General features: G+C 36.7%; 1 long non-coding RNA gene across 1 annotated transcript in view; it reads left to right on the forward strand.

Annotated features, from left to right (window-relative positions):
- The window catches only part of LOC116421347, a 45694-nt gene extending 35722 nt beyond the window's left edge, over window positions 1–9972 (forward strand). Inside the window, exon 4 of the long non-coding RNA XR_004231678.1 lies at window positions 9497–9972. This is a non-coding gene — a long non-coding RNA (uncharacterized LOC116421347). The remainder of the gene's footprint in view (window positions 1–9496) is intronic.
- The last annotated feature ends 311 nt before the right edge of the window (window positions 9973–10283 follow it).

Below are 10283 nucleotides of genomic sequence, written 5' to 3' on the forward strand. Positions count from 1 at the left end.
CAAGAGGAATCCAGAGGTGAGCTTTATTCAGATAAGAAAAGTTATATTAAACCTAATCTGATCCTTTAAGGCTTTCACCAAGGATAGAACTTTAGTGGATATCCACACTTAGGTAGTGGAGGATATGAGGTCCAGTGAAAGTGAGAAAGAAGATTCAGTCAAAGAGGAGAACACAAAAAGTTTAGTGTCTTCAATAATCCATTTCGAATAAAAGTGATACAACTCAGGTTTCATTTCATACCTTTTAGATGGCAAAAAATTAAAATGGTCAGTGCTGGAAGGACTGTTCGAAAACAGGCACATTAATGCACCACAGAGAAATGGTAATTGGTCCAAATATTCTATAAAATAATTTTAAACTATGTTGAAAAAGTCAAGAAAAATCATACTGTTTCAAATTGGCATGTACCACAAGAGGGTCAAAATGACAGGGAAAGTCTTATATATGCAAAGATATTTATAGCAATACTTTTCATAGCTTCAAACAGTTGAAGGGAAAGAGGATGCCCAGACTGATAAATAACTGAAATAACGTTGTACGTGATTGTAATGGAATATTATTGTGATGAAAGAAATGACATAAATTCAGGGAAAATTTGTGTAAAATGATGCAAAGCAAAGTAAGAAGAATTTGCATGGTGATAGCAATAATTCAAATTGAAAGACTTAAATTCACTTTAGTCACAAGTATAGGGAACTGATGGTGAAACATGGCAGAGAGAAACAATAGATTTTAGATACCAAATGAGATATATATTTTCAAGACATGGCTAATATGCTGATATATTTTATTTGGCTATACATAGTCAGTTACAAAATAAGAATCTCTTAGGAGGCAGCACTGAGATAGTTTTTTTCCCTCATCTATTTTTTAAATACTATTTTATTTTTCCAAATACCTGCAAAGATATTTGCAAAACCTTGTGTTCTAAATTTTTCTCTCTTCCTCCTCCCTCCCCAAGACAACAAGCAATGCAGTTTAAACATGCCAGTTCTTATAAATATATTTTCATATTTGTCATGCTGCAGAAGAAAAATCAGATCAAAAGGGGAAAAAAATAAGAAAAAAAAACAAACAACAAAAAGGTGAAAATACTGTTTTGATCCACATTCAATCTCCATAGTTCTCTCTCTAGATGCAGATGGCACTTTCCATCCCAAGTCTATTGGAATTGCCTTACAACGTTCTCTTGGTTCTGCTCACTTCACTCAGCATCAATTCATTGAAGTCTTTCCAGGATTTTCTGAAATTAGTGTTGCTCAGATGATATATTTTAAAAGAGCTTTAATAAAACAGTGCCTGTACTAGAATCTTCACTGTACCTTATGAGTGGTCATCTAGTCTTTGCTTAAAGATCTCTAGAGAGAAGAACCCATCATTTCTGAAGCATCCTATTTCACTTTTTGCATTGTTCTAATTGTTAAGGAGTGTGTGTGTGTGTGTGTGTGTGTGTTTGTGTGAAAGACAGACAGGCAGACAGACTGGGGACAATGGACAGAGTAAAGATTTCCAGATAATTTCCAGAAACATGAAACCAAAGTGCATCTGATCATGGGGCCATTTAAGAAAGATTTCTTTCTGAGCAGGGATGCAGGGATGCAGGGAGACAGTACTATATCAGATGGTGGTCTAGCTTTAAGGTTAGCAGAGCACTTTACATATTTTACCTCACTTTATCCTCATTACAACTCTGTGCAATCAATTTTATTATCCCCATTTTACAAAGGAAAAAACTGAGACTGAGAAAGAGGTCAAGTGACTTGGTCAGAGTCACATAGCATCTAAAGAACTCAGAGCTTCCTGGTTCCAAGTCGATGAATCACTACACCACCTATGGGTTAAACTGGAAAAATTACTGAAAGTATGGGTTATAGTAGTGAAGAATCAGACTACATCCTGGACTCACTTACTCATAATTAAAAACAAAAAAGCAGATTTTGCATCAGCATGGCCAATCAAATGCATAGTGAGAGTTAGGGTTTTGGGGTGTGTGTGTGTGTGTGTGTGTGTGTAACAATCAACCAAGATGAAATGGAGATTCCCAGTTTTGTCTATGGTTCTTTTTTTGAATTCTGCTAGGTGTAAAGAAATGTTTATCTTTTGCTATTTAAATTCAGAATATTTTAAAACGAAAAAAATAAGGTGATCCTTCCGGGGAGTTTTCTTAAAGAAGACTAAAGCTTTTTCCTACTGAATATTTAAAACATTTAAGACACATCTTTGTTTTAACATATCTATTTTTAAATTAAATTTTATTTTTTAATCAGCAAAAATCCTCCTCTTCCTTCCGCCCCAGATCCAATTGAGAAAGAAAAAGAAAACATCAACTAAAATGCATTTCTGCATTGATCATAATCAAAGAAGTATGTTTCTCTCTGTACTTTGAGTCCTTCACTTCTCTACCAGGAGATTGATAGGTGGTATTCTTCATCATGAATGGAATTGGAGTTAATCATTATGCTTATCTTTATGATATTATTGTCATTGTATAAATTATTCTACTGTTCTACTGGCTTGATTCTGTACCTCCTTGGGAGGTAGGTGCTATTACTATCCCCATTTTATAGTTGAGAAAAATGAGGCAAATAGAGGTTTAGTGACTTGAACTGAGTAACACCACAAATAAATATCCAATACAGGATTTGAACTCAGGTCTTTCTGACTCCGGGTTCAGAGCTCTATCTACTGTACTTCTTAGTACATTAGAGAGAATTAAAAAGCTTGTACATCCCCAACCTGAACTGTCCCTGAGATCTTGGAATACCACAACATTCAATACTCAGCAAAAGCCAGTGCAGGACCAGTCCAGGAATACAAGTCTTTTCAGGTTTTTCTGCAACCACCCCTTTCATCATTTCTTATTCAATAATAGTATTCCATCATATGTATATTTACTAAACTTATTCAGCCATAGGTAGCCCCCTTATTTTCTGACTTATTTTGCTACCACAAAAAAGACTACTATAAATATTTTGTATAATCTTAGAATTTATTTTTCTTAGGAAACATCTCTCCCTTAATCTAACCACCTCATTATTTCATCTGTCTCTTTTTTCTCCTTTCCCTCTGTTTTCTTATTTTTTGAAATTTATTTCTGTATCCATCTTGGTGTTTATTCTTCCTTCCTTTTACTAGTTCACATGACAATGAATTTCAAGTGTTGTTTGCTCTCATACACACTCACCTCCCTTTTTATTTGCATAGATTTCCATTAGTACACCTTAATTATGAGATAATTTCCCTTAACTTTCATTTTCCTTTCCTTTCCCGGCGTGTTCCTGTTCATTTCCATTTGTTTTTAAAAGAAGACATAGAAGAGTTACTCCCAGGCTTTCTATCTAATTAAACTGCCTCTAAAGTCTGTGGCAGTGTTCCGACTCTTATGAATGGTTACCCAGTCTTTGCTTAAAGATCTTTAGAGAGAGGAACCCATCACTTCTGAAGTATCCTATTTCACTATTTTGCATTACTCTAATTGTTAAGAAGGAGTGTGTGTGTGTGTGTGTGTACTTTATAAATATTATCGCAGTATTCAGAGAAGATATATATGTCAGTATTCAGAGAAGTTACATGTGTCATCTCCCCATCTTAGGAAGTAAACAATTTATCCTTGTTTAGTTTCTTCTTATTATTCATTCATATTTACCTTTTTATATTTTCTCTTGACTCCTATATTTGTACTTTGAAGTTTCTACAAAACTCTGATCTTTTCCTCAGGATTGCTTGGAAGTCAGTCGATAAGTGAATAAACTAAGTGCTTAGTATTTGCCAGTCACTGTGCTAAGCACTGGGAATACAATAATAATAATAATAATAATAACAACAACAATAATAATACAAGACAGTCCCTTCTGATAAGGTACTCAGTCTACTGAGGGATACAACATGCAAACAATATACAAACAAGTTACATAAAGAATAAACAGGAAATAACTAATTTTAGTTGGGATTTGAAGGAGACCAAGAAATCCAGGAGGAAGACATGAGGGAAAAGAGAATCCTAGGTAAGGGAGACAGCTAGTACAAAAGCCCTGAGTAGGGAAATGGATTGTCTTGTGTGAGGAACAGCACAAGTCTTCTATTTCATTAAAGATCTATTTATTCACCCCTGTGGGATTATACAGAGTTTTTCTGGGTGAGTTATTCTTAGTGGTAAGTCTATATTCTTTGCTTTCTGGAAGATCATATTCCAAGCTCTCTGCTCCTTTAAAGTTGTGGTTGCTAAATTATGTGCGATTCTGACTGTGGCTCCTCAGTTCTTGAGTTTTCTTTCTGGCTGCTTGGACTAATTTTTTTTTTTCCCCTTTGACCTAGAAACCTCAAGTTTTGTCTATCATGTTCCTAGAGGTTTTCATTTTGGAATTTCTTTTAGGAGGTGACTGTTGGATTCTTTCTGTTTTGTAGGTTGCCTAAGAGATTTGAGTAGTTTTCTATTACAAATTTCTCTTTTTTTATTCAATGGCTTTTAGGTACTCCAATAATTCTTAAATTAATTCTCCTCAATCTGTTTTCCAGGTCAGTTGTTTGTTTTTTGCTATGAGATACTTTATATTTTCTTCTAGTTTTTCAATCTTTGGACTTTGTTTTAAATTTTTTTTTTTAATTGTTTCATGGAGTGAATAGCTTCTATTTGGTTCATTTTAATTTCCAGAGTGTATGTTATTTGAGCAAAGCTCTGTTCCTCTTATAAGTTATTGTTTTGAGATTCCAATGGGATATTTGTAAAGTACTTAGCATAGTGCCTGGTGCATAGTATGTGCTTAATAAATTCACATTTCCTTCCTTCCACCATAGTCTGATACTGAGTAAAATCTTGTTACTCTTCTCTTATTCTGAGATCCACAAATTCCTGACTTGGGTTTAGATGAGGGCATCATGTCTGTGAGATTGACTTGTTTGTAGTTCTAGTGACTACTACTGGCCTCAGCCACCATCAACCAGCTGAAAGGCTCTATTGGTTCAGAGTAATGGATCTGAAGGTTTCCCTTGGTGTGGTATTCCTGGCTAGGTTATGCCTTTACAGACTTCAAATTGAACTAGAATTTAAAATTGAAATCCCCTCCCCTCCTGGGGTCTGTGCCATACAGCAGTTACTGGTTTCTAAACTTGCTCTTGGTTCAGTACACAATGACATAGACAAGGTTCTATAATTGCTCTTCATCCTGGAAGGTCATTCCTAGATCTGGGTCCCCTCCTCATTCCATCCTGGATTTGTGATCTGAAACTGGGAACTGAGCAATAGAGCTGCCAGCTGGCATCAGTTCCTGCATCTTACACAATTTTAGGGTCCTCTGTGGTAAACATAGGACTTCTTTTTGCCCTAGTGCACATTTTCCTGGAGCACTGCTCTCTCTGAACAAAAGTACTCCATAAATTGTTCTGGACACATTCTGTCCCCCTACCCCAGTGACTGCAGACCTCTCTGTCTCTCCACCTATGCTAACCTGAACTGGGGAAGTGATTTCCTGTGATTTTTTTTCTTGGATTTCTTAATCAAAATTCAATCTAGACATTTTCTAGGTCTGTTTGGAGAAGGTGAGAGTTGGAAAGAGCTTGCTCTGTTTTTCCTTCTCCTTCACCATGTTGACTCTACATTGGAGTATTGGCTTAAGTTAATATAAAGTCAAAACTGGATAAGAAGATTGGGAATAGAACTAATGACTTACAGTTTTTGCTGAGGATTGAGACTGAAGTATAAGTATCTTTCTAATTTGTAAAACTATCAGACTTTTCATCTTTTCCAATCTTCTCCCTTCTCTTCTATGTTTTCCCATTTATACTTAGTAGTAAATCCCCACAGCACATCTTTCATTTTTTCCAAACTCATGCAAAGATAGGTTTCAACATTTACTTTTTTCTTTTTAAAATAGTATTTTATTTTTCCTAATACATATAAGGATAGTTTTCAACATTCATTTTTATGAAAGTTTGTGTTTCAAATTTTTCTCTCTCCCTTCCCTCCTCAAAACAGTAAGCAAGCCAATATAGGTTAAATACATGCAATTCTTTTAAACATATTTCCATATTCACATCACTTTTTTGGACTTTTAAAGTCCAAGGTAAATCTCTTATTATGGAGGAGGAATAGGAAGGAAGGAAACCCAGAAATTTTCTTCTCTGAAGGAATTGTGGATAAGGAGCAATCCAGAAAAGTTAAACACTGTTAGTAGCAAAAACCCAATTGAATATACCCAGCTGGTTGTATTGTCAGCACTTAGCACAGTGCCTGTTATAGAATAGCACTTAAGTGCTTTTTGACTCTCTTTGACTTAGTCAAGTCTTACTTGGTCAAGGATAGGTTGTTTTGTCTGCCTCTCCATACTTTGCTTTTCTTATCTCCAAAAGGGTTTGTGAAATTCACCTCATTAGAATATCATAAGTATAAAATCTTTTCAGTTCCTAAAAGGTTACAACCTAAATCATAGGCAACACTTTTGTGGTAAACACACAGAAAACAAGAAAAGCTTAATTCTAATTCTAATTCTAGTCAAAGTTAGCCAAAACATCTGAAAACCATATTATTTTCCTTTTGTTATTAGTGCCTCATTTTCTGTTCCTTTCATGTGTCTCATTTTCTGTTACCTTCAAGTATCCAAGTCATGGTTGTTAAGCAGAGCTTAAGTTAAAGTGTTGCATATAGTCCCCTTTAAACTGAGCTGGAACTGAATCAACACTCTGGAACAAGAGCCAAGACTAGCAGAGGGCAGCAGGGGCTTTGTCCCAGGAACTGAGAGCCAAGAACATGCTGCCTTTCTCTCCTTTCCTCCCTACTCTAGTGTCTAATCCTTTAACTAACCCCCAGGCCACCATCTTAGAGTCCTATTGCTGTCATGCTCATCTCCTTTACCTTCCTTCCTTCCTTTTCCCAGCATGCCTCCTGGCCCTGATGCCCAAGACTGGTACAGGGTTAACGGGGGAATAAGTAGCAAAGATAGCACATGCTAGATAGTGATTACCTCTACCCTCAATGTAAACTCATCTCTAACCCTCTCTAGGCCCTATCCTTTTTTGTCCTCCTTACTCACTGTGCTTTATCAGACCCACCTCTGTTGTTAACAAATTCTCCTTTATTCTAGATTTCTCCTTTCACATTTCTTCTCCCTTCTGGTACCCACTAAAACCCAATTTCCTTCCCAAGATTGGCTATGTTTTCTTTCTCTAATCCATTTCACAAAGGGCCAAGAAAAAGATTTCTTTCCTCATTGCTATTTTCAAATAATTCCTCAGTCAGCATTAAGCAGCAACCACCTTTCTACTTTTAAACTTCATTCTATTCTATCAGATACATACTGCTACTGTTTTTGGAACTCCAGGTCTCTTTATGAATAACAAAATTACCACCTAATGATTTCAGTATCTAGCTTAAAATTCTCTCCATCCCAGTCCCTAGCCCGTTCAAACATTCTAGCTGCCTAGCTCTTCCCATCTCCTCAATTTGTATTACATATGTCTCCAGTTTACTGATCTACCTCAACCAAAAAACCCAATTCCACTTCCCTCATTCTCTACTACCACTTTGTAGAATACACACACACATACACACACACACCCCTAAATCACTTCAAGTGCCAGAAATCCCCACTTAACTAACTGCACCTTAACACAAACACACCATTGTCATTTTCCCATGCTATAAAGTTACAGAAAATTAGATTAGAATTGGAAGAGATCTTAGAGTTCATTTAGTCCAATTCCCTTATTTTATAGAGGAGGAAAGTGAGTGCCAAGAAAGCGAGTGACCTAGTGGAGAGAGTTTGGAACTTGGAATCATAAATACCTGAATTTGAATCTTGCTTCAAACATTTACTAGCTATATGATTCAAGTCACTTTCTCCTCAGTTTTCTTAACTGTAAAATGAGAACAACAATAACACCTACCTCCCAGAGTTGTTTGAGGCTCAAATAAGATTATATTTGTTTTTTTAAATTTTATTAAAGCTTTTTTACTTTCAAAACATATGCATAGATAATTTTTCAACATTGACCCTTGCAAAATCTGGTGTCCCAAATTTTCCCTTCCTTTTCCCCACCTTCTCCCCTAGATGAAAAATAATCCTATTAATATATTAAACATGTGCAATTCTCCTATACATATTTCTACAATTATCTTGCTGCACAAGAAAAATCAGATCAAACAGAAAAAAAATGAGCAAACAAAATGCAAGCAAATAACCAAAAAGAACATATGAAAACATATGTTGTGATCCATGCTCAGTTCCCACAGTTCTCTCTGGATATAGATGGCTCTCTTCATCACAAGATCATTGGAACTGTCCTGAATTATGAGGTGATATTTTTTAAAGCAGATCCTGTATTTTTACTTCTTTTTTTTTCATAATTATAACTTTTTATTGACAGAACCCATGCCTGGGTAATTTTTTACAACATTATCCTTTGCAATGAGATAATATTTGTAAAGCACTTTGTAAATCTTAAAGTATCAGCTAGTTAGTAATAGTGGTGATAATGGTAGTGGTGGGGGTGGTAGAAGTGGTAGTAGTAGCAGCAGCAACAATAGTAGTAGTAGTGGTGGTGGTGGGATAGATAGATAAAAAGACAGACAGACAGATAAAGATAGACAGATAGATATGTAGCTTAGTCTAGGTTATATACAAGTATATCTAGATATAGTTTGTTACTTTCAAATATCTAGATCATAGTGTTAAGCAGAATTTAGGACATTTTGTTAAAATTTTGCAGATAAATCCTCTTAAACTGAGTTGGAACTAAATCAATAATCTGGAAAAAGAGCCAGGATTAGCAAGAGCCAGGACAAACAGAGGGCAGCTGGGGCTTTGCCTTAGGAACTGTAAGCCAGAGAATATGTTCCCATATCTAAATACATTTAGTATATGTATTTTAACCCAGGGGTTCTGAGTCGGATATTTTTTCTATTCTACCATATTACTTTCATTAGACATACGCCTACTATATGGCGTGGCCGCTTGTATTTTCAGAGATAAATACCTCTTGACAAAAACCAATCTGGAGTCACCTTATTTTGGATTCTGGATTCTAAACTCGGACAATTCTTGTTGCAGCGAGGCATCCACTAAAAAGAATAAGGGAAATGCGTGAAGGTGGTCAGTGTCATGGCTTGGCCAAGGTTTTATAGTCGGTTTTATTGCAAGGCAGCCACACATTGCTAAGCTTCCCTCTTGTTTCCGGTTGTTAAGTAGCAGCGGAATGAAACATAATTGCTCCCAGAGTAAAAGTGTTAAACACTCACAAGCTGCAAGAAGGGTTGACTCATCGGCCAATTGCTACAATCAGGAGCCGATGAGGGGGAATGTCAAAATGTACAGTAGGTGAAACAATAAAGTAGCTGTGAAGTACAAAGTTATAAATACCCGGGAGACATTCTGGTGACCTCAAAACTCGCTTGAATCCATGCATGCTCAGGAAGGAGGAATGGCAAGTGCAAGGGAATCTAGGAGTCAGCACTCTGATTCATAACACGGGTTCTCTGCTGTAATGTTGGTCATTTTCTCCTAGGTAACAATAGCATCTGGCAGCTGTGATGTAAAACTGGAGCAGATGACAAGAGCCTTCTTTGTCAAGATGGTCGATCTTTGCCTGGTGGATAATCATGGGCTCTCCAAGGGCAGGGGAGTCATATTCATCTGAATCAATTATGTGGTATCCACTGCATGTACTTGTTGAATGGCCTCCTCCCACTATGGCCAAGAAAGTCAGGAGAGTGATGGGACTGCAAATCCTTCTCCTTGTTCAAATAATTTTTCCTCCTCAGTTTCTATAACTATAGATCTTCTGATAATATGGAATACCATCTGGCTTTGCCATTACAGTCTGAAGACACCTGGGCCTTGCCATCTGCCCCATCACCGACCCCTTAGGGCTTTTGGGCTTTGATATCAGTCCTGCAGCTGAACTCTTATATGTGCTGTCTCCTCTAATTAAAATGTGAGTTCTTGGAGAGCAGGGTCACACACTCTCCCTCTTCTTCTTTCTCTTCTTTTACCTCGTGTCTCTCTCTCTCTCTCTCTCTCTCTCTCTCTCTCTCTCTCTCTCCTTTCCTTTCTCTCCTCTCCTCTCCTCTCTTCTTCTCTCCTCTCATCTCCTCTTCTCTCTCTCTGCCTCTCTCTCTCTTTGTGTGTCTGTCTATTCTGTCTCCATCTATCTCTGTCTCTGTTTTATCTGTCTTTTTCTTTCTTTGTCTCTCTGTCTCTCATCTCTTTCTGTCTCTGTTTCTCTCTCTCTCTTTCTCTGTCTCTCTCTAATCTCTCTGTCTCTCTCTTTGTCTCTATGTCTGTCTCTGTCT

The sequence above is a fragment of the Sarcophilus harrisii genome, chromosome 2 (genome assembly GCF_902635505.1).
Source record: "Sarcophilus harrisii chromosome 2, mSarHar1.11, whole genome shotgun sequence".
Classification (NCBI taxonomy): Eukaryota; Metazoa; Chordata; class Mammalia; order Dasyuromorphia; family Dasyuridae; genus Sarcophilus; species Sarcophilus harrisii.